Genomic DNA, 24948 nt, shown 5'->3' with positions numbered 1-24948 from the left:
AACTGAGAGTGGAGCTGGAACTCAAACCTGGGTGCCCTGATAGGAGATGAGAACATCTCAACAGGTGATAAAATCAGGAGTTCAAATGCCCAGCCCCAGCCCAGCTTATTATTTTCAAATTTTCAGTTGAATGAAAATAACTTACTATCCTGATAATCCTTGAGACAACCCTAAACACAGTCAGAGAATGACAATCCTGTCAGAGGTTTCAAGCATTTTAGTAACAGTTATTGCTTCCACTTTTCTATTCTCTCAAAAGAAAACTGAAGCCCAGTCATAGATAGAGAAGGCAAATTTTTCTGAGCAAACTTGTTGCTTTTGTTCCTCTGTGATTTCCAGCACTAATGGTACTCAGAGGTTAGGTGAAATTAGGGTGTGAGGGAAGCATTTTGTGGCAAGATCATTTTCACTGGGAAGCAGTTGAGTCACTGGTACTGATTGTACCTAGTGATCATGACTCATCCCTGTGAATCACCATTCTGTAAACACCTGAGCTGATGCAGCGCTCTCAAGAAAGTAAGTTTCTGTAAAATTACTTCTGCAGCAAGGTGCTGGGCGTGGATGTCAGCAGCTCTGCTGTGCTGGTTTGGATTCCTGGGCCCTGGGTGCTCCCACCAGATTAGACTCTGGGAATACAGCCCTGGACCCTGCATTTGAACAGCTAGGTCCAGTGATTCTTGTGTTCATCAACACTTGAGAAGCATTGCTCTGGAACAATAGTTTCCAACTTTGATGGGATCATTATAAAATGACACCCGGCCTCACCCTCAGAGATCCTGAATTAATTGCTCTGTGTGAGGAACGTGGCTTGCCCGTCTGGAACTTCAAAGACTCAGGCAATTGTGATATGCAATCAAGTCTGCCTACTAATGTTCTAGACATGCATTTCTTTTTTTCTACAAAGGGCTAGAGAGTAAATATTTTAGGCATTGCAAACCATATGGTCTCTGCAGCAACTATTCTGTCATTGCAACTTAAAACAACCAGGGGCCACATGCAAACAAATAGATGTGGACTGTGTTCCAGTAATACATTATTTATAATAACAGGTGGGGGACTAGATTTGGCCTGCATTCTGGAATTTTCACTCCCCTGATTGTGCATATGGAACATATTCTTAAGACCCATGCCAGGCCCAGTGGAGCATACTATGTGTTTTGTAATATGTGTATATTAAAATTGGGGAAGCCCTGTTTTGGGCACAACATGGTATATAGTGAGGACATAGCAAGTGCCTACCACACACTACACCATACTCACAGCAGGTATTCTAATAAATTTGGAACTTCTACAGCAATGTCTACAAACAGAATCATTCCTAACACAACACTTCAGGTAGAACCACTCATTTACTATGCAGTTTGGGGCATAGCATGGAGCAGGTGTTCAACCTAGTGGTTAAGATGCCTACATCCCACGCTGGGTTGAATTTCCTGCTCACTCTCCTGCCTCTCTAGCGGAATTCCCATCAGTGCAGACTCCGGAGGTGACAGTGATGGCTCAGGTAATCAAGTTCCTGCCACCTACATGGGAGACTTGGACGTATTCCAGCACGTAGACCCTCTCTCAGCTTTGGCCCCAACCCAGCCCTAGCTGTTACAGGCATCTGGGGAGTAAAGCAGCAGATGAGAGCTCATTCGCTCTGTCTCTCTTCCTCTCAAATAATAATTTTTAAAATTTAAATATAGGGGCCAGCACTGTGGCATGCAGGTTAATCCTCCGCTTGCATCCCATATGGGTGCTGGTTCTAGTCCTGGCTGCTCCTCTTCCAATCCAGCTCTCTGCTGTGGCCTGAGAAAGCAGCAGAAGATGGCCCAAGAACTTGGGCCCCTGCACCCACATGGGAGACAGGGAAGAAGTCCCTGGCTCCTGGCTTCAGACCGGCGCAGCTCCAGCTGTTGCGGTCATTGGGAAGTGAACCAATGGATGCAAGATCTTTCTCTCTGTCTCTCCTTCTCACTGTTTGGAACTCTACCTCTCAAATAAATAAATAAAATCTTTTTTTAAAAATTTAAATATAGCGCACAGTAGCTAATTTTCTTGTTTCCTCATCTAGCAACTGATATAATCTAGATGATTTCTAACTTCTCCTTTTTTCTGATGTTCTGTAAACCTGACCAAATGTGGTACAAATAACAAATAAATTAGTAAAATATTAAATCAAATAAAAATAAAAATCATAAAGTAACATTCATTTCAGGAATTGTGAAAAATATTCCAGTGCCCAACTACTAGAGGGAATTTGACAAAATGCTTAGAAAAGAAGGTAAAATTTTCTCACCTAGCTGGCAGGAGGGAAATAAAAGATGATACTGCAGAGTTATTTATTTTCAAATTTCAAAAAAGAGCTGTTGCAATGGATCAAAGAGAAGAAGAGAATGCGCACACAGGTGAATAGGAACATTTCCAAGGAAGTGAGGATGGAATTTGAATACATTAATTTAACTGAAAAATATTTTTCTCTACAAATATGAAAGAAGTGTTCTGCTTCCACACTGGAAGGTAATGATTGTGAGATACAATGACGTATGGTTCAGTAAGCAAGCCTACTCCCTACCCTGCAGCTGTGTTGGTTGGAGACTACTCTGTACAACGCCCTGCCCATGTCTGGTTTCCTTTGACCTGGGTCAAGGATGTGGAGTGATTCCAGGCAGAGTAAGGTTTGCAGAATCAAAATGTGTGCTCCAAGTCAGTGCTGAATGGCCAGGCAGGTTTAGATGGGCCAGTCTTCAAAGTCACTGTCACTTTCACAAAATGAGGTACTAGACATTAAAGGACCACTTTGCTAAAATAGAACTAAATTTAAACTCCCCCTGTGCCACTCTCCATGTCTATGACTTGGGCCGATCTTTGGCCATCTCTGAGCCAGTTTCCTCAGCTGCAAAACAGGGATTTGCCTGACGGCTCCTGGGAGCTTTAAAGGGAGTGAAGGCTGCCCCACATATGTCAGTACATGTAATCTGGGGCTTTTTAATACCATCTTTAGCTATTTAGACAAATGAAACTTTTTCCCCTGCTGTGTGCCCAGTGATAAATATAATATTTATGCAAGACTTAAAATTTTATTTACTTATTTGAGAAGGAGAGAGGGAGAGCGCTCCCATATTCTGATTCACTCTCCAAATGGCCACAGTTGGACCTGGCTGTGGTCAGCTGCAGGGAACTCAGTCTAGGTCTTCCAGGTGAGTAACAGGGACACAACATCTTAAACCAGCACCTGCTGCCTCCCAGGGTGCACATTAGCAGGAAGCTGGCATGAGGAGCATTTTACCTTGGCATTTTGATAAGGAATGTGAGAATCTCGACCAGCTTCTCAATGGCTGGGCAAAACATCCACACCTCTACAAGTTTATAAATTCAACAATGGTACAGAGACCATAATTCCTACAATTATCCAGTTTAGTGAATGAGCTGAGCTTTAAAGGCACAACCTGAGCACGGCTTTCTGTTTTTATTCCAACCACTACCTTCAGCTTTGCTCCTTCTTACCTTTCTTCATTGTTTAATGCATCTTGGATGATCCAACACCTTTCCAGTCACTTTTTGGTATTGTAAGAACATTATTATTTTACACGTGTTCATATGCTGGTCAAATCTAAACAAAATATTCCATATTCCCTTCAGCTGAAAGCTTATCTCCTAGTTTGGCCCTGACTCATGGCTTGGGAATGCACAGTGGGAAAGGGGTGATGTGACTGATGCCAAATCTAGCTCAGTCTTAGACCCCCAGTCAGGTAGGTCTAGAGGACAGTCGGCTGGATGTTAGCTGCTGTTTGGGACCCCACCCAGCCACCGTTCTGCATAATGTGTGAAGCTGAACAGGGTGGGACTGAGAGTGCATCTTGTTTTGTTATTTATCCTGGCTCTTTCACTTTCCTTCCCCCATTTCTCTTTTGCTTTTGGCTTCTCTGAGTAGAAGGGAAAGTGGATGATACATTTCTGAGAATTCCCAACTAGCATAACTCAGATGACTGTGCCCTGTTTCATAGTCTAAATGCTGCCTTTGGTGTGGTGTGCGATGAACTTTTGGGATACCCTAAAGCCCACATCCATAATTCCAACTGAACTTGTCTCTGGGGATTCTGATGGAGACCAGGCACACTCTGTGTGTCCTGCGACAACAGTCCCCATGCTCCAGCCATTCACCCCCAGCCTCTCTCTACCCCTCCATTCCAGCAGGAAGCCCTTTGGGGCTGGGTCCTAATTAACTTTCAAAGCAGCTCTTTAGTCCATCAGAAAATATGACCTCCTTGCCTTGACAAATGATAAACTGTGGGTGGACCATCTGCTGAGATTTGCTGAGGCCTACAGACTCCATCAGTCCCTTTCCTGCAGACTTTTCCAGACAACACATAGGCACTTTTCTCTTCATTAACCTATAACTGACAAAGCATGTGAAAAATTTCTTCCCAAGAACTCTCTCACTTGCGGCTGGCATTTTGAGGAAGTGAGTTAAGCCACTGTCTGCAATGCCAGCATCCAATAAGGGCACCAATTCATGCCCTGGCAGCTCTACTTCCAATACAGCTCCCTGCTAAAGTGCTTGGGAAAAGCAGAAGAAAATGGCCCAAGTGCTTGGATCCCTGCCACCCATGTGGGAGTCCTGGATGAAACTCCTGGCCCCTGGTCTCAGCCTGGCCCAGTCTGGGCCATTGCAGCCTTGTGGGGACTGAACTAACAGATGGAGGAGGCAGGAGCCAGGAGCTTCTTCTGAGTCTCCCACATGGGCACAGGGACCCAAGGACTTGGGCCATCTTCCACTGCTTTCCAAGGCCATAGCAGAGAGCTAGATCAGAAGTGAAGCAGCTAAGACTGGAACCGGAGCCCATTGGGATGCCGACACTGCTAGTGGCAGCTCCACCCACCACACCACAGCACCAGCCCCTCAAAGCAGGGTTTTAACTGTGAGCACAAATGCTCATGCCAAGACATAGCTTTTTATCCTGCTGTGATCAGGGAAAGAATGAAGCTATTGGAAGTCATCATACAGCCATGAAGAGAAAGCTCACCTGAAAATAAGGTCAATGCAGCAAAAAGATTTAGGAGATGAAACGTCTCGACAACGTCACATTTGCTCTTGAATCCATACATGTCGAAGTTGAACTTCCTTGTATTTCCCAGTAAGATTAGTTATGGCTAACAGACATTTTCATGGTAGGGGTATTTTATCAGAGTCCATGTTTGTCTTCCCCACAAGCCTGAAGTGTGTTAAAAATCTTGTCTTCATATTCCCCAGTGGCCAGCCTAGTACCTCTCACTTGTTAAGTGCCTGTGTGTATTGGATTATGCTTAAATTTTAAATTATATTTAATTTTAAATTATATTTAAAATATGTTTAAAAACTGTTTTAAAATATTGATTTGAATGGCACAAAATTGTCTTAGCTTTTCAAAATGATCCCATTTACAGTCACTTTTATAGGGTAAACCAACTGACATGTAAAAGATAACAGAGATACTGTGCAGGAATAGCCGTCTATGTTAACCTCACTTAAACCAACAAATAAGGACATTTTAGAGGGACTCAGACTGTTGCCATGACCAGCACTCTTCCTTCTGCCAGGAAAGTGAAACTCCTTCAAGATGGATTTCCATACCTATTCCTGCTCATGAGTTGGTGACCAACAATGAGGAATCTAATATCCCACTGCATTGAACACATGGGATTAATCACAACACTGAAAACCTTTCCTCCCCCATCCTCGACAGGCATACTAATACTGATGAATGTGCTAAAATTTTATCTGCCGACAATATCCCTAGGGGAGTATTTCAAAAGGTGAGCTACAGGAAGAGGAACTGGAAAGAGATAGCTTAAGACCCTTGGCACTTGGAAGCAACAACAACAAAATACTACAAAATTAGAATTGAGGCAATTTGCTCTAGATAACCAGAAATATTCCTGTGGAAATTTTTAACTCGCTGTATGACTTCCAGAGTTTTCTAGTATCCCCCTGTATAGTTTCTCAACTCTTACCCAGTCCATAAACAAGAATGAAAGATGATAAAGGAGAAACCTGAAGGAAGAAAACCTAGAAACTACTTGCTACTCTAAGTACCAGTGTCAGTTCTGATATTGGCATGTTGATGATGAAGAAGAATTTGAGCTTTCCATGTGAGATGAAAGTAGAGCTACCCTTGTTCAAAATAAAAAGGGAATCTCATCTTCACAATTCTCTTAGCAGAACGTTGGTTCTCCTTCCTGTTTATCTGTCCTACAAAGCACATGAAATATGGGGACTAGAGACACTTATTAGAGACAACTGCCTGGTAGTCACAGCATATTCCAACCCCCAACTTAGAGCAACTCTAAGAAGACATTGCATAGAGGCAAAGGTAAGAAAAAAATCTAACAGTTTTGTTTTATTCTCTGTGATCTATCCCTGTATTCAGATACATAATAATAATCTTAGTTTTCAGTAGACATATCTTCACTTAAAATATAATTTATGACCTAATCTTTTATAATATTTGATATGCCTTTGCTTTACATTTCTATCTTGGTCAATATCACCATTGGAAAATTGACCATTATTTTAGCCAGTGTGTCTTACATATTGTTACACAGTAAATCAGTCCTAGATTCCTAGATTCCTATTACAGGAAAAGTTCATTTCTCCAGAAAAGTGCACTTAATTTTAGTTACAAAGAAAGCAGAACTATAACCCAATGTGCTTTGATTTTACTTTCTAGAAGCTAATAGTTAAATATAAAACTCAATTTACTTTATTTTGAGGTGCCCAAAATAGAATCCTCTCTTTTATTTTCTTTTAATTTGTTTTATATTCTTAAAAATCAAATATTTAGTGATCTGTCCTATTTGATTATCACCACACTTTATTTAAAAGTAAACAGAAGGGACCAGTGCTGTGGCGTAGTGGGTAAAGCCACTGCCTGCAGTGCCGGCATCTCTTATGGGCACCGGTTCAAATACCAGCTGCTCCACTTCCAATCCAGCTCTCTACTATGGCCTGGGAGAGCAGTAGAAGATGACACAAGTCCTTGGGCCCCTGCACCCATGTGGGAGACCTGGAAGAATCTCCTGGCTCCTAGCTTTGGGTTGGCACAGCTCCAGCCATTACGGCCATCTGGGGAGTAACCCAGTGGATGGAAGACTTCTCTCTCTCTCTCTCTCTGCCTCTGCCTCCCCTTCTCTCTCTGTGTGTAACTCTGACTTTCAAATAAATAAATGTTTTTTAGAAATAAAGAAACTTAAAAAAATTATAGTTAAATTATTAAAACTTCACTCTTCTGAAAAAATCCTTTCAAAGAACTGATTTATCCACAAATACCTGTGAAATACCTACCTTGTGCCAGGCAATGTTCTAGTTTATGAGAAAATAAAAGTAAAAAGTAAACAAAGTCACTTTTCTCAACAGGACTCACCTGGAATAAAGATAAATGAATATCAGTGAAAGTAGTAAAGTTCCTCTTACATCAACTCAGGTGATTCAGAGCAAAAGATTTGGAATGTTGAATCTGATGTAATGGGGAAAAATGTGAGGTATTAGTTTAAGGCTGAAGGCATCTTACTGCTGTTTTCTTCTCTCCATCCCTGGCAGTGGCAACCATGGGGTAAAAAATAAAAACCTAGCAATGTAGAATAACTTTTGTTAAAGAGGCAGAAAAATCAAAGCAATAGTAATTAAAAGGTTGAAGAAGAGATGATGATTGTAGTTGAAGAGGAAGCACAGATGTAGTTCCCCTTGGATCATGAATGCACTTCAGTTTTATCCTAGCCTCGGCAACACATTTCCTGACATTTACAGTCTGGTATTGATATCTGATACTGATATGTATTTATTAACAGAAGCAACACCGCACATCAGCCCAAACCTGTTAAAGGTACTGGAAGCCAACATCCTCATTCATTCATGTGAACAGAATGACAGGCACCAAAAATTCTGTAAAATATTAGAACTCAGTTATACGGTATCTTAATGATGTCTTAGTACAATTTTGAATGGTAGGTAGGTCAGGTGTTATCATTTCTGCTTTAAGTATGAACAGAGACCCAGAACTTTTTTTGAACCTGCCCAAGGTACCAAAGTTAATTAGTATCGGATCTGGGGCTAAATTTATTTTTCATAGTCCAGTGTTCTCTGTACGGCATCAAGATCTGCTAACTAGAAAGTGGGAAAGTTACCAGAATGAGACCCAATTATAATATAGCTGAAAGTTATTTAATTGAAAAATTTAAAAATACAAGTTGTAATCAGTCTATTTTTAACTTCCCCCATTTATGTCTTTTTCCGGTTAGGCTCATTCATGAGAAACTCAGCACACGGCCACAGTAAATGCATATAGTTATTTATTGGTTATCTTCCCTTTAGTAACTGCTAAATAGCTAAAAGGGAAAACAAAAATGTTAGAGTAGACATTTGTATGATTTCTATGATTTCAGGTAAGAATAACATCTCCAAATAATGGCATCAGTTAATGAAGCCTCCCAATCTTTCCTCTTCTTAGTTTATTTCCATTTTAGCTTACTAGGAAGACTCTATTATATCAATTATTGATGGTGGAGAAAAGTTATAAGCTCTTTCTACACCTGACATGTAAATGTATTTAAATGTACACTTGGGCTTATGGTAAAATTAATAGCAGCTCATGTATCCTTAATGGCATTAGTAAATAATTAATCCTCCCTCAATTGTGTTATCAGAGGTGATTTCTTTTTGAGAGGACACAAAATGAGACTGTTCTGTATCAAAGAAATGGTACAACACGTGTATTCAAATCCGGAAAGATGAAATAAATGTAAAGATATGAAATAAATATAAAAATATGAAATCAAATTTGGAAAGATATAAAATAAGGGCTAGACTATTTTCCCTGACAGACAATCTTGTTTTAACACATTTGTCCTCACATCCTCTATGCAGTAGCACAGTCCTTTAAAAAAAAAACACTATTTATTTGAAAGGCAGAGTGACACACAGAGAGAGAAAATCCCTTCCATCTGCGTGTTCACCCTTAAATGATCACAACATCCAGAGATGGATCAGGCCAAAGCTAGGAGCCAGGAACTCTGACCTGGTTTTTCACAGGGGTGGCAGGAGCCTAGGCACTTGGGCCATCTTCTGCTGCTTCCCCGGGTGCATTAGCAGGAAGCTGGATTGAAAGTGGAGTAGCTGGGACTCAAACCAATACCTAGCTATGGGATGCTGGTGTTGCAAGTGGTCACTTAACCTGCTGTGCCACAATGCCAACTGTATCTTCTTAACTTTTGTTACAACAATATAAAATAAGCTAAAATCTGACTCATCCAGCAGCAATAACCTTTAACTTTTGTCGTAACAATAGAAAATAAGCCAAAAACTAACTCACTGCTCTTATAGAAAACACTTGGTCTGACTTTTCATGCAGTTGGAATAAGCAACTTTTTATGACAGTCTATATCAACAACAATGAAATGGATATTTTGTATTCATTAAATACTTACTATATAGACCCATCATTAACCCAAGTTTTTCACATACATCACTAATCTGTTTCTCAAAGGACATGAGACAAATAGTCATCATTGTCTCTGCTCTACAGTGGTAGACCTGAAGTGTCGGTTCACTTGACTGTTTATCCCATGCCTTGGAGCCTCTGTAGTAAGGGAGCTTTCCCTCTTCCGGACCTGATGCTAGGATTTGTTCCCTAGTGAAGACGCAAAGGCCACCTTGCAGTGCCTAGGCCTCTGTGATTCTCAAAACTGAAATGTGCCAGTATCACATGATGTGTTTTTGAAAATGCAGATTTCTGCACATCCCACTTCAGACTTGACAAATCACAGTCATCGAAAGTAAGTCCAGGCTATCCGTTTAAACAAACACTTGGATGATTTTTGTTTGCTAATTCACAAGTACCATGTACATGAACCAAGTACATGAAACCACACATAAGGCTCCTGAGACTTAGAGGAAATGAAACGAGTAGATATTTACTGAAAACATATTTTGTCAGGGAGCACAGAGGACAAACCACCTAAGTTTGTTCTAGGTCACACAGCTGGTGAGTAGTGGAGCCAGGATGAAAACAGAAATCCGAAGTTCTTGCTTCTTACGTCACATCACTCTGAGGCACTTAAGGGGGCTCTTCCAAAGTCATCATGAGTGCGCATGGGCACAGCGCACAAGCAGAGACATCAGAACTCAGTGCAGGAAACTAAAGGCAGTCATTCTGGGATGCAGTGGAAGTTAATTGAGTTAGCCTTTTCCAGAGTCTATTGTAGGAAGCAAAGCCTTACCAAAGTGCCGAAGATTCTTGTGAAGTCTGAAATAATTAAAAATTTACATACTGAAAATCTTGTACAAATTATGAAAAAGTACTGATACAAGAAAATGCTGCAAGGGGACTCTGCTGTGGTGCAGGGTCAAGCCTCCGCCTGTGACACTGGCATCCCATATGAGCGTATTTTTAGTTCCAGCTGCTCCACTTCAAATCCAGCTCCCTGCTAATGTGCCTGGGGAATCAGTGGAGGATGGCCCAAGTGCTTGGGCCCCTGCACCCACTTAAGAAGCCAGAATGGAGTTCCAGATTCAGGGCTTTGGTCAGGCTGGGGGAGTGAATCATCAGATGGAAGACTCTACCTCTTTCTCTGTGTTTCAAATAAATAAATCTTAAAAAAAAAAACAAAAACTAAGACTTGGAAATCCTCTTTAATAAGCACCTAATCATTCTCAAAGGAAAAGAAACTCCATGATCTTAGTGTTTATCCTAGTCAGAAAATAGACAGCAGTTGACTTCCAGCATAGAATATAAAGAATAATTGTTGACCAAACCATTTAAAACTAAAAAGGAACATTAGCTCTAAAATTAATTTATTTGTAAAGTATGTTCAACATTTCTTTGCATTCCTGTTTCATTCCATATGCATTTACTGAACATCAACTCTATGCAAAGCCCTCTATAGTAATGAAGTCCTTTGGACAAAATAACTCGGGGCTGGCACTGTGGTGCAGCAGGTAAAGCCTCTACATGCAGTGCCGGCATCCCATATGGGTGCCAGTTCGAGTCCCAGCTGCTCCACTTTCAATCCAGCTCTCTGCTATGACCTGGGAAAACAGTGGAAGATGGTCCAAGTCCTTGGGCCCCTGCACCCTGATGGGAGACCCAGAAGAAGCTCCTGTCTCCTGGCTTTGCATGGGCACAGCTCCAGCCATTGCAGCCATTTGGGGAGTGAACCAGCAGATGGAGGAAGACTTCTCTCTCTGCCTCTGCCTCTGCCTCTCTGTAACTCTGACTTTCACATAATTAAATAAATCTTAAAAAAAAAAAAACTCACGTGCAGGGAAGGTCAGCATCGATAAGTGATTCACAGGGAACAACTGTGCTAGATACCATGACATAAGTAAAATCCCACTGGAACAAAAGTTCCACAAAAGCAGAAGTTTTCTAACTCCAAAGCCAAGAAACGTGCTCAGTTATGTGAATAGGATGTGTACGGGAATGTGAAAGAGTAAACACAAAATCTCGTAAAGCAGCAGGGAGAGAACGGGCTGTTAGACACCATGATTCCTGTAAGTTTCACACTTTAAAGCACTTCAGAAACGATTGATAATAATCATTGAAATGGATTTCAGGTTCTCACCCTCGACTTCTGACGATGTTATTATACTTCGCTCACGCTAGGTGGCACTACAGATGCAGGCATTGGCTCAAACAGCTGCAGACTGGAGAGACTTCTTACTGACAAGAGCATGTATTAAACCCTCTGCTACGCGTTGCCTGGGTTACTCAGAGCTACAGGAAGAAAAGGATGGGAGGAACTAAATACAGGTGGGGATTTTGTGCAAGAAGAGGAATTCTGTCTAAAACTGGATCTTAATCCATATTTCTTTGATTCAATCTTCAGTTTAATTCTAAAATTATTAAAATTTTAATTTAGACATAGATCTTATTTTGTATTGAACAGTTTTGGGAAAATTGCTTTTTTGAATTAGATGTACTAGATCAAATTCCTTTTCAGACTAACATCATCGTATATTTAATCAAATTGCCTTGGGTCTATTAAACTACAATGCAATTTCAAAACATCTGTATTATCTCAAATGTTTAATTGCCTAAGACACACACAGATTATATTTTAAGCACTCTAATACTGATCTAACAACATCTTGCTAAGTACTGAACTTGTAAATCAGATAAATCCAATTTACAAACATAGCAGATCTTCTAAGCATTTCAAATGGCTTGAAACCCAGACCACACGCACAACAGCCACATGGTTTCCCGCTAACTGGACTGAGATGATGAAGATGTTGCAGGGGGCCCTTTTGTGTGGTCACATTTTTGACTGCCAGGTGAGTAAGGGAGTTCTAAAACTTCATCACCAGTCCCTGAAATGTGATGGGGATTTCTGGACCCCTATGTTTATTATTCCTTCTATGAATTCTCATATCTCCTCACTGAGTCTAGTGTGTGCTGATGGAATTTGGAACTCAATCCTTACGTGAGATTACATCTCTTTTCACTTTCATAATTTATGTGCCTTTCCACTTTATGGCCACTTCATTAATACCATCCTGAAACTTTCTTTTTATTCTAAACACCAAAGCGGAAGTGAGTTCAAAATTAGAGGTTGTCACTATATTCCACAATCAACTGCTGAGACTTGGATATCTGTCCACCATGACCAAGAGTATCAGAGAATTTTATCTGGTATTAAAATACCAGAGATCGGGGCTGGCGCCATGGCACAGAAGGTTAAAGCCCCAGCCTGTAGTGCCAGGATCCCATATGGGCTCTGGTTTGTGTCCAGGCTGCTCTTCTAATCCAGCTCCCTGCTGTGGCCTGGGAAAACAGTACAGGATGGCCCAAATTCTTGGGCCCCTGCACCCACATGGGAGACCCAGAAGAAGATCCTGGCTCTTGGCTTCGGATCAGTTCAAATCTGGCCATTGCAGTCAGTCATTTAGGGAGTGAACCAGCAGAATGGAAGACCTCTCTCTCTGTCTCTTTCTCTCTGGCTCTACTTCTCTCTCTAACTCTGTATTTCAGAGTTTCAAATAAATAAAATAAATAAAATAAATCTTTCAAATAAATAAAATAAATCTTAAAAACAAAACAAAACAAAAAATACCAGAGACTAACACAGATCATATTCTGCAACTCTGCGATTTTATACAAACAGTAATGTGTTTCTACCACTGATTTGCCAAAGGGCAAACATCTCAGCAATGTCTGAATTGGGACTGGAACCCAGGATCCACAGTCTTTCTATGCTAGCCAATTGTTTTATGGGAGATGCAGGTTTAACATAGGGGCAGGACTTGTCTCATGCAACAACAGAATGTTAGAATCACTTTTCTAATCCACTTACTATGCAAAAAAGAATCAATGAGTTCAGAATGAAATAACCAGTGACCTTGATTTGGGGAGCTTCACTGATAGCCACTATTTTATTGAATAAGTTTCATGTAATGGGAATACAATTGCTATTTTCCACATACAGTCATGATCTTGTAAGGAAGGCATTATTAACTAATTTAACAGATGAGATAACTGGATCTAAGAAGCTAAGACTATCTTCAAGGTAAAAATGGAGATCAGGGATGAATTTCAGAAACACTTGCTTCCAAAGCAGTGCTATTTCTTCTGAACTTGGTAGATCTTTCATGATTAGAATTACTTCCATGTATGAACAGGGAGAAATGATTTCTATGTTTTAATACTTCTGGAGACATGAAACTTCAAAAAGTCTGTGTGGAAAATGGAATTAAAAAGTGAGTTTATTTAGGTGAATCTTTTTGAAATTCACCCAAAATTGTGCATATGAATAATACATATTTTCCATGAGCATGTTTTTAAATTTTTTTTGCTCAAGATAACTTTTAATTTTGTTTTTACTTTGAAAAGTCCTGTCATAATTATCTCAAGATGTAGCCTCTGCACTTAATGGTATGTGATGTAAGAAATCCAAAGGTAGGTGGTCCTAGGAGAAGGCACCTACAAAACAGTGCTGATTTGCATCCAGGTTTGGCTCATGTTTTTGTTCTTCAATTTGTAGTCTGTTCACCTTAGTCCTCATGGTCACTACCTCAGAGTGGAAAGATACACCAGCACATTTCTATAGCATGTCATGCAAGAAGAAGGTCCCTTTGCATCAAGAAAGCAACAATTCTCCAAACAGCCACACCCTGTGGACTTCCACTGATGACCCCAATCCAGCATGGACTCCTTAGAGTGGTTAGTGGAGGAAAGAGGATTGTGGGTAGGATTGGCTCAGACAACTCATAGAAGGTGAATTACCCCGACCTCTGACATGCAGAAAAACAGTGCACCAGGGATGAACATTCAGTGATAAATCCTGAAAAGTATAATCCCATTTCTATCCTTGGGATTTCAACAGAGCCAGTAAATAGTTTGGAGCCTGCCATCTCCTAGAGCACTACGCCAAGTGCAGAAGAAGCCAAATCCACAGAAGAGAGATGGTGTACGTCTGTCTCACACAGGGATTAGGTCTCCAGGACATGCACTTGCACTTGAAAGTCCTTTAGAGATGCTGTAAATGAGATACTGACATTTATTCTTGGTAAGTTCAGTGCTGCAAATTCCTGTTTCACATTTTGAGAAGCTCTCTTTCTTTTTTGTTTTGTGGCCACCAGATGAAGTAGCTGGCTTTCATTTATGCACATTGTATAAAATAATACATAGCTCACAGGGTGTGATTGTACTCAAGTATCTCAAGCAGTGAACAGTACACACATGCAGCTACTTCCTTACCATATCTGTATTTTTTTTCTTTACACAGAATTTTGTTACTATTATTGACCGTTGATTCGACCTTCCCAGATTACAAGCAAGTAGGGGTGACTAAGTGATGCATTTCCACTTTATGAGTGAAATCTTTGGGTGGAAATTCCCTTAAGTAGAAAAAATAGTATTTTATTGTGAAATATAATTAAATAAGTAAAAATATGTATTATGTGTATTTAGTCTAGTAAACAATCATAAAGCAAACCATCCTGTCATACTTTAAAATTTTTATTTGGAAAATATTCACCCATGTTGTTGCTAATCTTTAGTTCACTTCTTCTCATTGCTGCAATATATCCCACTGTATAAATGTACCCAGATCTATTCCATTTTACTATTTACAGATGTGGTCTGTTTCTCTTTTTGTTTCTTATGGTACAATCTTGTGACTGTGTCCTGTGTGCATAGAAATTATTACATGCTCAGATTAATCAGTAGGATGTATACCTATGGGTGGAATTCCTGAATTAAGGAATCCTCTATACACTTGACTTTACTGGATGATATCAAGTTGTTGTTCCAAAGTGTGTTGAAACTGGTTGTCAACAGTAGTGTATGATAGTTCTATTGCTCTAAACCCTAGTCATTCAACTTTGCTAGCATTTTCATAGAAGGCTACTGAACTTCTTATTTTTTGTTGTTGTTAGAGAAATCTTTTGTTTTAGAAGATGTCCCATAAGGCAACATTTTACAGGCAATCAATAACCAAAACTAAATACAAAATTTCAGTTAAGCTTGCCTGTCAATATAAATCAGACACTTGCAACAGGAGACTTGCCCAAGAGTTTTTTTTTCCTTGTGGAAAAACAGTTAACACCACTTTGCAAAAGGCATATACTAATACAGAATTTTAAAAAAATGCTCCCCCAGTTGCAACTTATATGACACAAGTTGCACTGAAATTCCTCTTTTGTAAGGATCTTGTTGAAGTCTTTTTGCCATTTTTCCTTTCTAGAGTGTCTAGCTTTTTTCTTACTCTTTCCTTTTTCGTATAAATTTTAGGTTATAGAACAATTTTTAAACAGAATTTCATGAAACACAGTTTAATTCTGATAAAATTGACCTCAACACATTATTTTGCCCATAAACATAACAATTTTTTTAATCTCTCAATAAAACTGCAATATTCTCCACACAGATTTTCACATCCTTTTTTCCAAAGAATTTGGGATTGTTTACTACTATTGCTTGCTTTTGGTATTTAGGAATACAATTGACCCTATATACTATATTGTATCCAGACACTCTACTAAATTGTCTTGTTAATTTAAATATATTCTTAATTACTTTAGATTTTCTATATCCACAATGGTGTCACTTTGATTAATGAAAATTATGTTTCCTTTTCAAGTTTTTCATATTCAGTTTTCCTAAAACCTGTTATCAAATAGAGTATTCTTTTCTTGAGCCCTTCACAAAGATTGGTTGATTGTTGTCTTAATCTGTTTGTGCTGCTATAACAGAATACCAACAACTAGATAACTGGTAAAGAACAGATTTTTTTTTTTCTCATAACATGCAGGCTGGAAGTCCACAATAAGGCACAAGCAGGTCTGGTTGTCTGGTAAAGCCACATGCTGAAAGGGAGGAACTTTATGTCCCCATACTGAAGAAGAGAGGGCAAAATCCTGGGACAGGTGTTGTGGTGTAATGGGTTGAGCCGCCACCTGCAGTGCTGGCATTCCTATTGGGTGCTGATTTGAGTCTTGGAGCTTCATTTCTAATCCAGCTCCTTGCTAATGCACATAGAAAAAAAAAAACAGAGACAGATGGCTCAAGTGCTTGGGCTCCACAAGGGAGACACCTGGAAGAAGCTCCTGGCTCCTGGCTTTGCCCTGCCCAGCCCTGGTTGTTGTGGCCATTTGGGGAGTAAACCAGCAGATGCAAAATATCTCTCGTTCTCCCTCTCTTTCTCCCTCTCCTTTCCTTCTCCCTTTCCCCCTCTCTCTGTAATTCTGCTAAATAAATCTTTTCTAAAAAAAAAAAAAAAAAAAAAAAAAGGGGGGCAAGCTGCCAAATACTTTGTGAAGCCTGTCTTATAGGGGCCTTAATCTATCCTATTCATGACAGAGGAACCCTCATAGCTCAATCACCTCTTTAAAGCCCCATCTCATAATATAATCACACTTTGACAATGCCAGAATGTTAGAGGGAGATGCTTTCAAACCAAAGCAATCATATTTGTATGGGTTTATTTCTAGGCTCCATTCAGATTCATTGGTCTATATGTCACTTTTTATGCCAATATCAGACTGTTTTGATTACTACTGTATTAAAGTTAGAAATCCAAAAACTTGATGTTCCCAGATTCTTCTTCCTCATGGTTATTTAACTATTTGGGATAATTTGTGAATCCGTGAGAGTTTTTTGAGTTTCTCTTTCATTTTTTTGAAAAGTGTCTCTGGGGGACTGGTGCTGTAGTGCAGTGGGTTGAAGCCCCCGCCTGCAGCACTGGCATATCATATGGGTGCCAGTTCAAGAGCTGAGACCTGGCTGCTTCACCACTGATCAAGTTCCCTGCTAGTGTGCCTGGGAAAGCAGCAGAGAATGGTCCAAGTCCTTGGGCCCCTGCACCATGTGGGAGACCTGGAGGAAGCTCCTGGCTCCTGGCTTTCGGATCGGCTCAGCTCTGGCTGTTGCAGCCATTTGAGGAGTGAACCAGCAGATGCAAGACCTCTCTCTGTCTCTACCTCTTTCTAACTCTCTCTTTCAAATAAATAAAATAAATCTTGAAAAAAAGTACCATTGGAATTTTGATAAAGACTAAATTTGTAGATTGCTTTAATTGATTTATACTATGAAAGTATTAATTTTCAAATCAAATAACTCTAGATATCTTCCATTTATCTGTCTTCTTCATTTCATCAATGTCATTTAGTTTTCACTGTATAAATCTCCATTTCCTTGATTAAATTTATTCCTAATTATTTACTTATTCTAATGCTATTATAAATAGATTGCTTTCTCAATTTCTTTTTTGGATAGTTTGTCATCAATGTACAGAGATGTAACTGATTTTTGCTGTTGATTTTGTGACTCACAACTTTACTGATTTTGCTTATTAGTTCTAATAGGTTTCTGGTGGAGTCATTAGTGCTTCCTAAATTTAGGATCATGTTCTCTGTAAACAGAGACTACTTAACTCTTTCCTTCTTGATTTGAATGTCTCTCCTTTTCTTTTTCTTTCCTAATCATTCTGGCTAAGGCTTTTGGTACTGTGTTATATAGAAATGGTGAAAGTGGGCACTCTTGTCTTCTTCTTGATATTAGAAGACAAATTTTCAGCTGTTCACTACTGAGTCGATGTTAGCTGTGGGCTGTTCATATGTGATCTTTATTATGTTAAAGCATATGCATCTGACTCCTAATTTGTTCAGAGTTCTCATCATGAAATTGTGTTGAATTTTATAAATACTTTTCTGCATCATTGAGATAATCCTATGATTTGTATGCTTTATTTGGTTAATGTGCAGTATCACATTTAGAATCACCCTAATATCCCAGGATAATTATCCCTGTAACAGAGTGAATGATCCTTTAATATGTAATTGAATTCAGTTTGATAGTATTCTTACAATGTTTTGCATCTATGTTCATCAGATATATTGACCGTAAATTTCTTGTAGGATACTTTTCTTGTTTTGATCTTAGGTTATTGTTGGCTTTATAAAATGAGTTTGGAAATGGTCCCTTGTCTTCAATTTTATGGAAGAATTTGATAAGGATTGGCATTAAATCTTTAAACGTTTAGAAGAATTCAGCCGTGAAATTATCAGGGCCATGTCTTTTCCTTGGAGATCTTTGATGCAGTTTTGTTTTTTGTTTCAAAGAACCGGGTTCTACTTCTATTGTTATTATTCTAAATTCCATTCAGTTCCGCTTTCATTCTTTTTTTTTCCTGTTTATTTATTTAGGGCTCAATTTTATCTCCTCTTTGGGGTTTCTTAAAAGCATGCTTATTTTTTTCAAAAACATTCTTGTTTTCTAAAAAATTGGCACTTAATACCTTAAAGGTTTCCATTTAAGCATTATTTTAGGTTTATTCCACATGTCATATTTTCAGTCTGATTCAGTAAAAAATATTTTAAAATTTCCACTGTTGTTTGATCTGTTGCCCATGGGCTATTTAGAAATGTGTGCCAAGTATCTGAGAATTTCTAAATTTCCTTGTGGTACTGATTTGAATCCTACTTGGTCAAATAATGTCTGATTGCAATTCCTTAAAATTTGTTGATGTATACCTTACACCATATACAAAAATCAACTCAAAATGGATCAAGAATCTAAATCTACATCCTGATACCATCAAATTACAAGAAGAGAACATTGGGGAAAGTCTACAAGACGTTGGCAATGGGCAAAGACTTCTTGTAAAAGACCCCAGAAGAACAGGCAATAAAAGCAAAAATAGACAAATTGTATTACATCAAGCCAAGAAGCTTCTGCACTGCAAAGGAAACACAGCAAAGTAAAGAGGCAACTGACAAAATGGGAGAAATATTTGAAAACTATGCAACTGATAAAGGATCGATATTCAGAATATGTAAAGAGCTCAAGAAATTAAACAACAACAAAACAAACAATCCAGTTAAGAAATTGAAAAGACTCTTTCTTTCTTTCTTTCTTTTTTTCCACAGGCAGAGTGGACAATGAGAGAGAGAGACAGAGAGAAAGATCTTCCTTTGCCGTTGGTTCACCCTCCAAAGGCTGCCACAGCTGTCGCGCTGCGGCCAGCACACCGCGCTGATCCGAAGGCAGGAGCCAGGTGCTTCTCCTGGTCTCCCATGGGGTGCAGGGCCCAAGCTTTTGGGCCATCCTCCACTGCACTCCCAGGCCACAGCAGAGAGCTGGCCTGGAAGAGGGGCAACCGGGACAGAATGCGGCGCCCTGACCGGGACTAGAACCCGGTGTGCCGGCGTTGCAAGGCGGAGGATTATCCCATTAAGCCATGGTGCTGGCCTGAATAGACACTTTTCAAAAGAGGAAATGCAAATGGCTGACAGACACATGAAGAAATGTTCAGGTTCACTAGTCATCAGGAAAATGTTAATAAAAACCAAGATGAGGTTGCACCTAACCCCAGTTAGAATGTTGTCATACAGAAATCAATAAACAGTAAATGCTAGTGAGGATGTAGAGAAAAAGCTACCCTAATCCACTGTTGGTGGGAATGTCAGCTAGTAAAGCCATTGTGGAAGACAGTATGTAGACATCTCAGAAATCTGAAAATACATCTATCATATGACCCTATCATATTCCACTCCTGGGAATTTAACCAAAGGAAATGAAATCAGGATATGAAAGAGTTATCTGTACTCCCATGCTCATTGCAGCTAAGATATGGAATCAATCCATATGTCAATTAATTGATGACTAGATAAAGAAATTGTGCCATATGTGTGTGTATCTATACATATTATAGATATAGATATACAAATACATACATATACATGCTACTTAGCTGTAAAAAAGAATGAAATCTTGTCTTTTGCAACAAAATGGATGCAACTGGAACCCATTACACTTAGTGAAATAAGCCAGTGCCCAAAAGACAAATGCTATATGTTTTCCCAGATCTAACTACTAAAGTACAAAAAAATGCATATGAGCAAAATAGACATTTTGAGATTCGTTGAATGTTTACAGTCTTTGTCTACTGTTGAGGAACAATGTTATATTCTGCTTACTATTTATTGAATTCTTTATTTACTGTAGGGTTAATCTTATAGTATAAAATAAAATGAAAGTATAATATTGTAAAAATTAAAAAAAAGGGAAAGGGAGCGGGAAAGGGGAGGGTTGCGGACGGGAGGGAAGTTATGGGAGGGGGGAAGCCATTGTAACCCATAAGCTATACTTTGGAAACTTATATTCATTAAATAAAAGTTTAATAAAAAAAATTTAAAAAAAAGAATAAGAAAGGAAGGAGGAGAGTGGGCGGCAGTGTGGGTGGGAGGGAAGATAAGGTAGGAAATATCACTATGCTCCTAAATCTGTATATATGACATGCATGAAATTTGCTCACCTTAAAAACTAAATAAATAACTTTTTTAAAAAGTCAAAAAATTTTAAGAATTTGTTGATGCTTCTTTATGCCTCAGAATTTAGTCTATCTTGGCAAAAGTTTCATGTGAAAAACAAAGAATAAGTATTAAGCATGCTCTTCAAAGGGTAGTCTATAAATATTAATTAGCATAAGTTGTTGATAGTGTTATTATAATTTTCTGAATTCTTACTGACTTTCTGTCCACTTTTTCTTTCAGTTACTAAGATAGTAGTCTTGAGGTCTCTAATGTAATTTTGTATTTTGCTATTTTTGTAGTTTTATCAATTATTGCTTCATACATTTTGAAAGTGCATGGTTTCATATACATATGACATATATATATGAATTATCTATATCTATATCTATATCTATATCTATATCTATATATATATAAAATTGTGTGGCCTAATATAAGAACTGACTCTCTTGGCATTTTATATCATTTTCCATCTTGGCATTATTCCTTATTTTGAAGTTTACTTTATCTGATATAAATAGTGACTCCAATTTTTTGATTAATGCTTCCACACTATATCCTTTCCCTTTTTTTAAGCTTGAAATCTCTGTGTGTCTTTATAATTGAATTGGATTTCTTGCAGCTAACCAGTAGTTGAATTTTTAAAAACAAATCTGTGAATTTCTGCCATTTTATCTGAGTATTTGGACCACTTACACTTTCATGGGGATCTTTGCTACCCTTTTGTTTTTTGTTTCCAAGAACCAAATTCTACTTCTATTATCTTACCATATTTACTTACCATAATTAAATATATAAAATCATGTTAACTATCTCAGAAGATATGTTCAATTAAAATAATCAGTTTCTGTTTTCATTCTTTTGCTGCTTCCTTTTGTATTATTGAATAGTAAAATATGATATGTTTATCTTTATTATTGCCTTAATAGTTATTATTCTTTTTAAGTGACTACTCAATGGATTATAATAGAAGCCATTAACTTACTATGATTGTCTTTAAATATTGTACTTCCTTATTTACAGTGTAGAACCTTACAATTGTATACTTCAAATTTCTACCTTGAGACTGGTGCTGTGGCACAGCAGGTTAACACCTTAGCCTGGGAGGCCAGTATCCCATATGGGCGCTGGTTCGAGTCCCAGCTGCTCCTCTTCCAATCCAGCTCTCTGCTATGGCCTAGGAAAGCAGTGGAGGATGGTCCAAATCTTTAGGCCCCTGTGCCCGTGTGGGAGACCTGGAGGAAGCTCCTGGCTCATGGCTTCAGATCGGCGTAGCTCTGGCCACTGCAGCCAATTGGGGAGTGAACCATCGGATGGAAGACCTCTCTCTTTCTCTGCCTCTCATCTATCTGTGTAACTCTTTCAAATAAATAAATAAATCTTTTAAAAATGTTTCTATCTCCCATCATTTGTACTATTGCTGTTATCCATCCTATTATTTTGAACAGGATTAGATAATAAAGAATTTAGTTTAAACTTGAAAGGCAAAGAGCCAGAAAGAGATGTATGGACAGAGAGAGAGAGAGAGAAACACCAAGCAGAAATCTTCCATCTGCAGATTCACTCCCCAAATGCCTGCAACAAATGGACTGAATGAAGTCAAAACTGGAACTAGGAACTTAATCTTGGCCTCCCACATGAATGCCAGAGTCTCCACTATTTGAAAAATCAGTTGCTGGCCGGTGCCGTGGCTTAACAGGCTAATCCTCCGCCTTGCGGCGGCGGCACACCGGGTTCTAGTCCCAGTTGGGGCGCCGGATTCTGTCCCGGTTGCCCCTCTTCCAGGCCAGCTCTCTGCTATGGCCCGGGAAGGCAGTGGAGGATGGCCCAAGTGCTTGGGCCCTGCACCCGCATGGGAGACCAGGAGAAGCACCTGGCTCCTGGCTTCGCATCAGCACAATGTGCCGGCCGCAGCGGCCATTGGAGGGTGAACCAACGGCAAAAAGGAAGACCTTTCTCTCTGTCTCTCTCTCACTATCCACTCTGCCTGTCAAAAAAGAGAAAGAAAGAAAAAAGAAAAATCAGTTGCTGCCTCTGGGGTGTGCATTAGCAGGAAGCTGGAACCAGAAGTGGGACTGAGACACAAAAGCAAGCACTCTGATATGGCATATGGACATCCCAAGCATCACCTTAACTGCTGCACCAAACACCCACCCAATGCTTTACATACTTTAAATTTTCATATATATATTACAGTATTTTTTTAGATATTCAATTCTAAGGCGATTAAAATGGGACAAAAATACTTATTTTATTCATTCTTGTTTTTCACATTTTCTGAACTCTTAATTTTTTGTGTAGATCCAGGCTTCAATCTTACATCATATTCCTTATGCCTGAAGAGCTATCATGTTTCTGAAACACACTGTTATGCTGGCAACAAATTCTGTCAAGTATGTTTTTCTGAAAACATGTTGATTTCATCTTTTGACATTCGTATCTTTCTTTTTTTCATATGTCTGATCAGTAGATAGAATTTCTAGCTAACACTATTTGAAGATGTTATACATATTTCCTCAGTGCATAGTGCAATGTAGTGTATTCTAATGTAGTATAGTAGTATTATATAGTATAGTATAGCATTTTATAGTATAGGATAATATGGTATACATACAGTATAGCATAGTATGGTATAATATAATAGAGTAAAGCATAGCATAGTACAACATAGTATGATATAGTAAACCCTAGTATACTATAGTACAGCATAGTATAGTATAATATATATATTATAGTGTAATATATACAATATAGTGTAATATAGCATAATATAGTACAGAGTAGTACAGTATATTATAGTGTAGCAATATGGTATAATGTACCGTAGTATAGCATAGTACTGTACAATAAAGCACTATAGAATATAGTATGATTTCTGATGATTATTCTGCTATAATTTTTAAAATATTTATTTATTTGAAAGTCAGAGTTACACAGAGAGAAGAGAGGCAGAGAGAGAGAGAGAGTGAGAGAGAGAGTCTTCCATCAGACGGTTCACTCCCCAGTTGGTCCCAATGGCCAGAGCTGCACTTATCCGAAGCCAGGAGCCAGGAGCTTCCTCCAGGTCTCCCACGCGGCTGCAGGGGCCCAAGGACCTGGGCCATCTTCTACTACTTTCCCAGGCCACAACAGAGAGCTGGATCAGAAGTGGAACAGCCAGGTCTTGAACCAGAGCCCATATGGGATGCCACCTCTTCAGGTCAGGGCATTAACCCTCTGCACCACAGTGCCGGCCCCTCTGCTATAATTATTATCTTTGTTCTTATACACAATGTTTTCTCTTTTCCTGTCTTTTAGGATTTTCTCTTTAATTTTGATTTTCAGCAATTAGACTATAAATTATATAGATGCTTGTATATTTTTGAAAACTATTATTCCTTTCATTTGCTGAGCTTTTAGACCTGTAATTTTGATATCTTTTGCCATTTTTAGCATATTCTGGGCAATTATATTTTCGCCTATTTTTCTGCTCTTTTCTGTCTCATTTCTCTTTCCAAAGTTCCAATTTTATAAATGATCCAATGATAAGTGTTCCACAGCTTTTTAAAAAAGATTTATTTATTTATTTGAAAGGCAAGAGATACAGAGAAGCAGAGGCAGATGTAGAGAGAGAATCTTCCATCCTCTAGTTCACTTCCTAATTGGCCTGGGCTGATCTGAAGCCAGGAGCAGGAGCTTCTTCCATGTCTCCTATGTGGGTGCTGGGGCCCAAAAGCTTAAGGCATCCTCTACTCCTTTCCCTGGCCATCAGCAGGGAGCTGGATCAGAAATGGAGCAGCCAGGACGCAAACCAACGCCCATATGGGATGCAGGCACTGCAGGCAAAGGTTTAACCTACTAAGCCATGGTGCCGGCCCCCACTCCATTTTCTTATGTTTTCATTTTCTTCATCCTGTCTTCCTGTTCACTGATGATTGCTTTTGCTGTCAGTCTATTCATGGGCTACACAAAAGAATTCTTCAACTCTGATATCATGATTTTAAAAATTTACCTATTTTATTTGACTCATAGCTTCCATCTCTGCTGAATATCAAAAATTATGGTGCCTGAATCCTATCATTGGAGTTTCTGAAACTCTGAACAAAATCTTCTGTCATCTTTGCTTACTCTCATCCAGGTAGGATGCCTTTGTGCTGTTCATCGAAATTTAAATTCTGAGAGGGAGTTTAAAATGAAAA

Source organism: Lepus europaeus, chromosome 6 (genome assembly GCF_033115175.1).
Source record: "Lepus europaeus isolate LE1 chromosome 6, mLepTim1.pri, whole genome shotgun sequence".
In the NCBI taxonomy this organism is placed as follows: Eukaryota; Metazoa; Chordata; class Mammalia; order Lagomorpha; family Leporidae; genus Lepus; species Lepus europaeus.
This window is presented reverse-complemented; position numbering follows the sequence as displayed.